Genomic DNA, 6426 nt, shown 5'->3' on the forward strand with positions numbered 1-6426 from the left:
TTTAAGAACTAAGGTGAGTATGTGATAAAAATCCAGATTCCAGGTCTCTTCTCTAAAGTCTCTAATTCAGTAGGTCTGGGGTGGAGATTGGCACTCTATATTTTAAGCCAGCCTCCATAGTGATTCTTTTACAAGCAGCCACTTTGGGGAATACTGATTTCCACCACAAGCTGCCTTGTGAAAGAGTTGAGCAGATCCTGAGTTTAAAAGACAGTCAAGATAAACGGAAAGAAAACAACTGTGTATATTTGTCTGTTTTAGAAGAAAAAATTATTCTTTTATCAATGAAAGAACAGAAACCACAGTTTTTGTTTAATTGCATGTGAATATAGGACAACTTTACTGTAAGCTTCTGTTAACATGGCAACAGTAGCAATTCAGACATGACCAATTCATTCATAATTTTTGACTAGCTAGCATAAACACAATATATGTGAAGCCAAAATAAGCGTTCAATATAGCAACAAGTTGAATCAGAAGATACAAAAGGAGTTACAGAAATCATTGCTCCAGGCCAGGCATAGTTGCTCAAGCCTGTAATTCCTAGCATTTTGGGAGACCCAGGGAGGCTAATCCCTTGTGCCCAGGAATTCAAGACCAACCTCCTGGGAATACGGCAAAAGCCTGTCTCTTAAAAAATAAAACAAAACAAAACAAAAATTAGCCAGGTATGGTGGTGTGCACCTGTAGTCCCAGCTACTTGGCAGGCTGGGGTAAGAGGTTTGCTTGAGCCTGAGGAGGTCAAGGCTGCAGGGCGGGCAAGGCTGCAGTGAGCCATGATCATGCCACTGTACTTTAGCCTGGGTCAAAGAGCAAGACCCTGTCAAAAAAAAAAAAAAAAAAAATTGTTGCTCCCTTCTAGGGGCTTAGAACAATCTAATAGAATAAAACATATATACACATTAGGTAAAACTTCAGGTAAACGTAAAGTTTTTATGCAGTGTGTTAATGTGTGACTAGACTAGTTACATAATTTCCAAAACAACTGGAGTAGTGTGGACAGGAGCTGTGATGGTAGGGCCTCCTACAGATGTGGTACTGACCTAGACTTTGAAACAGGCAGGTATGCATGCTGCAGGGGAAGAAGATCATACAGGACTACAAAAGAGCCTGACGCCCAGTGACTGGAGGGGAGATCGGCCTGCTTGGAATGAGAATCTATTTAAGTAGTATAGAAAGTCTAAACAGCTTTGGTCTTAACTAGAGAGGAGAACTATGCAGGGTTTTCTTGACGTTGCATATCGTCTTAGACTGTCTACTCATTCATTCATTCACTTAAGCAAGCAATAGTCCTTTTACAGACAAAGTTTTGATATTAAGCATTTTGTGCAAGCTCTTAGAAAGCATAATTATCTTCTTTAAATTTTATCTGTACTCAGATTTACTCCTTGAATCTGTGTCCCCTTTACTCCTTGAATCTTCTTTACTCCTTGAAACAGTTTGAATCATCTGTGTCTCCACCCAAATCTCATATTGAAATGTGAGGTGGGGCCTGCTGGGAGGTGATTGGATCATGGGGACGTATTTCTCATGGATATTTTAGCACCATCCCCCCTGATAATGAGAAGAGTTTCTAGCTGGGCTTCCTGGGTCGAGTAGGGGCTCAGAAAGCTGTGAAACTCACTCCTTTCCTGCATCAGGATTTACTTTGGTCCCGGATGAATAATATTGAAGATATATGCTTAAAATATTCCCAACATCAGAATCTGCGCATGTATTTTCTCCCCCAAGAAAGCTATAAACAGTGAAAATTTTGCTGTAAGCTTCCCTGTGTCCTCTCTCCCTTGCCCCCTCCTGAAACTAAAAAGAATGTTAAAAGCCCGTTTTTCTGTGACCAGCAGACCTTATCTATGCTCCCAGTTCCAATCCCTTGTAAACACAATTTGTAAAATCCTGTGGTCTCGTTTCCCATGCTGCCGCAAGGTTATATAAAGTAGATAAAACTTAAGTTACAATTCCAGTTCTCCTCAAGACCTGAGACATATTAATTGTCTTTGTCTCTCGCTCTGGTAACATCTTCCCACTGCAGGTATTTCCCACCTTAAAGAGTTTAAAAGGTGATCAAAAAAATCTAACACTGTCTACCCGCTCGGGACCCCTTCCACGCTGTGGAAGCTTTGTACTGCCCCTCTGCTCGATAAAGCCTACAGCTTTTTTTTTCTCTCGGTCAGATCCGTGTCTCTCTCTCACCGCGGGCTGCCGCCACACCAAATCTTTGGCATGGCTAAGGCAAGAACCTTTAGCGATATAATACTGTCCTCATGATAATGAACGAGTTCTTGTGAGATCTGGTAGTTTAAAAGCGTGCAGCATCTCCCCACCCACTCCCTTCTTTCTGCTTTCACAATGTGATATGCCTGCCCCCTCCTTTGCCTTCTGCTATGATTGGAAGCTTCCTGAGGCCTTCAGGCATCTTTTCTTTATAATTTACCCAGTCGTAGGTATTTCTTTTCATTTATTTTTCTTTTTTTTTTTTTTTTTTTTTGAGACAGAGTCTCACTCTGTCGCCCAGGCTGGAGTGCAGTGGCGCACTCTCGGCTCACTGCAATCTCCGCCTCATGAGTTCAAATGATTCTCCTGCCTCAGCCTCCTGAGTAGCTGGCGTTTCAGGCACCCGCTACCACGCCTGGCTAATTTTTGGCTTTTTAGTAGATATGAGGTTTCACCTTGTTGGCAAGGCTGATCTCAAACTCCTGGCCTCAGGTGATCCACCCATCTCAGCCTCCCAGGCGTGAGCCACCACACCCAGCAGGTATTTCCTTATAGCAATGCAAGAACAGATTAATGCACTCCTTCCCCCATGAAGACAATTGGGTAGTTATTTTTTGAACAAAATTATTCAAAGCATTCTCATCTTCTCATTGTAGCTTATCTACTACATTACGATTTCAAATTCAAAATTTAAAATAAATGACTATAAGATACCTATTTGTAAAATTTAGAAGTGTGGAAAAATGTAATTTTATTGATATCTGTCCTTTTATTTTAAAAAAGAGAATGAAATAATTTCTTTAATCACCAGTAGAGCCATATTTAGCAGATAAATGCCTGGAATGATCTGACTCAGACTTATGTCTCCATCATCTCCTTCACTGAGATTGTATGAAAAAATCTCTCGTTTCCCTCCATGAAGCATGAATGGGCTCTTCAGTCTAGTTTTCTTGTTCTCATTACACTCATCTTCAGCTTAATTTCCAATGGTTTTGTTTCTTTTTTTAAGCCCACGCAGTTAAAAATCATTAGTTTCAGTTGCAATACAATTTTAGGCAAGGGCTGATGATATCTGCACTGTAATGGATACCCTCTAAGATCAGCACTTTATATCTATCCCTAACAGGAAATTTTTTATCAGCAGCATTACTATCAGACTTAAGAGGATCAAAGCATATAAGAGCTATTATCAGATAGATGCTACCTTATCCTTTACAGAAAAAACTGCCACTGTAAGTGGTAAATAATCTTTTTCATCACTCTTTCTGGGCACTTGTTTTTATCACCCCCTTAGACTGAGATTATAGGCATGACTCTAGTGCCAGTCTCGAAACAATCTTCTCTCATAGTCCCTCCATATACTACTCCCTACATTGTACATCATAACTATGGCCAATATAATTTACTCAAGAGCAAAATAAGAACAGAGAGATCAGAACTCTATTTATGATGTCAGATAGTGCGGGAGAGACCTTAGCTCCACCCGTCATGTCTCCCAGTTCCTCTGATTTCAGCCTCAGCTGATGGACAGTGCCACACAAGTTCTGATTGACAGTTACTCACCTCAAGCATACTCCATACATCTTTCTACTTTCTGCCAAGAACATTCTCCAACATTATGAAGTCCATGTGCCCTATATGCAAGTAAAGCCAGAAGTAAAGTTCCTATTGGGAAACAGAAGCCAGTGAGTAAATGCCCCTGCCTCCTGACCTCAGGGTGATAATTTTGGAAATTCTAGTAGACATTCTGTCACTTCTCGACAGGACCTAGTAGAATCAAGTGAATGCTGTGCACAGGCACAAACTCAATAATACATCTCCCTGTTAGCTGTTTTTTCCATCCCTGTCTCACCTCGGCCACCCTTTCACCCCTACTTTCACATCAACTCCAATGTAAACTACTCACACCTAGGCCTTTGTCTCAAGGGAACGCAAACTAAGACAGGTTACTTTGATAACAACTTGCTATTCCTTTAGAACAGGGATCAGCAATTTTTTTCTCTAAAGGGGCAGATTGCAAATGTTTGTGTTTCATACGGTCTTTGTGGCCGCTACTCAATTAGGTGTTGTTATGGCTGTTAGGGTGAAAACAGCCATAAACAAAGCACAATGAATGCGTGTGACTGTGTTCTAATTAAAATATATTTATGAAAACTCGTGGTGGACCGCATGCTGTCTGTGGGCCATAGATTGCTAATCTCTATGAAACTTATTTCTGTAATGCATTAGAATATGCTTAGTTTCCCCTGGGCTTCAGTATCCTAGTGATAATAATTGGTGAAACTAACAATTGCATTTTATTAAAATGATTACATATGAGGCATTATTTCTAGCAGGTGTTTTACATATATTATCATGTTTGACTCCACGTTTTTATATTATTTATGCAGAAACTGAAGCTTGGAAATGTGTGCTTATCATTCATGTTGTTCACCAAAGAGCTGCTGTTTTATGTGGACTTACGTCTTCATCGTCTCCTTCACTGAGGTTGTATGAAAAAAATCTCTGTTTCCCTCCATGAAGCATGAATGGGCTCTTCAATCTTAAACAATCTGTCCATCAGCTGAGGCTGAAATCAGAGGAATTGGGAGACATGATGCATGGAGCTAAGGTCTCTCCTGCACTATCTGACATTATAAATAGATCTCTGTTCTCTCTGTTCTTATTTTGCTCTTGAGTAAATTCTATTGGCAATAGTTATGATACACAATGTGAGAAGTAGGATATTGAAGCGATGAAAAAAGATAGTTTCAATTGTTTTTTAGCCTCATTACACTCATCTCCAGCTTAATTTCCAATGGTTTTATTTCCTTTTAAAAGTCCTTGCAGTTAAAAATCATTAGTTTCAGTTGCAATACAAATTTAGGCAAGGGCTGATGATATTTGCACTGTAATGGATACCCTCTAAGATCAGCACTTCTAAGTACATAATTATGTACTTGCCTTCTAAGTACATAATCAAACTGTACTGCCTCTCTCTGGTGGGGTGAGGCCACCTAATAACTTCTAGGCAATGTGTTATGAGCTTTAATTGATACCAAATGATGCTCCAGAACTCTTTTCTTTTGTTCCATTGTTGACAAATTCCAGATAGTGGGTTTCAGATTGAGGCAAACAGAAGGCAGCAAATGCCAGTGGCAAGTAATCTGAGAGAAAAATACATCTGATATTTGGAAATTATTTTTTACCAGTGAATAACTTAGCCATCCTGACAAATATGAAAGCTAAATAACTTGACCATTAACATAGCTAATAAGTGGCATAGATCAAATTTGAATACAGATCTTCAAACCCCAATGTCTGACCTCTTTCCACTGTACCTGCCTTACTATATGTTAGTCTTTTCTGCGTATTAAAAACAGAAAAAAACAACAATATTTTACGGTAAATTCTCCCTGTCAAGGGATGCCACTGTCTGAAGGGCCAAAGGTCTCCTGTCTTAACTGTGTTGAAAACCCAAGAAATAGGGATAATCTGGAAAAGGTGAGCAAAAAAGAACACTGGTTCTTGAAAAATTGTCAAGCACATAGTATTTATATTCGCTGGCCTCCCATCTTTTTCCTACTCTAAGCCACAGTTTCTATCATAGAAAGACTCTGGGACATCTGTCAAGGCATAGTGATTTACTCTTCTCTGGTAATTACCTCCCATTTCTCTAAAATGGGAATGAGAACTCCCCATTAGTTAAAAATAATAATAATAATAAAAATAACTGGTCTCAATAACCATCATGAAAATAATTTGTTAAAATAATCCAGTCTTAAGTATCCTACAGGAAGACCATTAATAATAAATACATTTCTGATGGTAGAATCTGAATATAGGCCAGGATAGTTTTGTCAGCTACCTCTCCAGTTCTTTTCTAATTATTCCCACCTTCTCTCTCAAATCAGAACAGCTCAAGCACAGAATATATATGACTCAACCCCAGGATCAGAAAATAGATATTTCCTTAACGCAAACAGAAATCAATGAGTAAAATATTTGAACTGTATTATCATAACTAATCTATTAGTTAGGACAAAAGAGGATAATTAATTTAGTGTCTTTGTTTTTAAAATACGGTCACTTTTCTTAGGTTTATTTTTGTAAAAATGTATGCCAGTCACAAAATATTCTTGCTTCTCTCAAAATGATAAAGATAATTTATTCAAATTAAACAAATATCTCACTTTTTTCTCATAGAGGGCAGTAAATTGTACTCTATAGTAATGT

Source organism: Pongo pygmaeus, chromosome 14 (assembly GCF_028885625.2).
Source record: "Pongo pygmaeus isolate AG05252 chromosome 14, NHGRI_mPonPyg2-v2.0_pri, whole genome shotgun sequence".
NCBI classification, from domain to species: domain Eukaryota; kingdom Metazoa; phylum Chordata; class Mammalia; order Primates; family Hominidae; genus Pongo; species Pongo pygmaeus.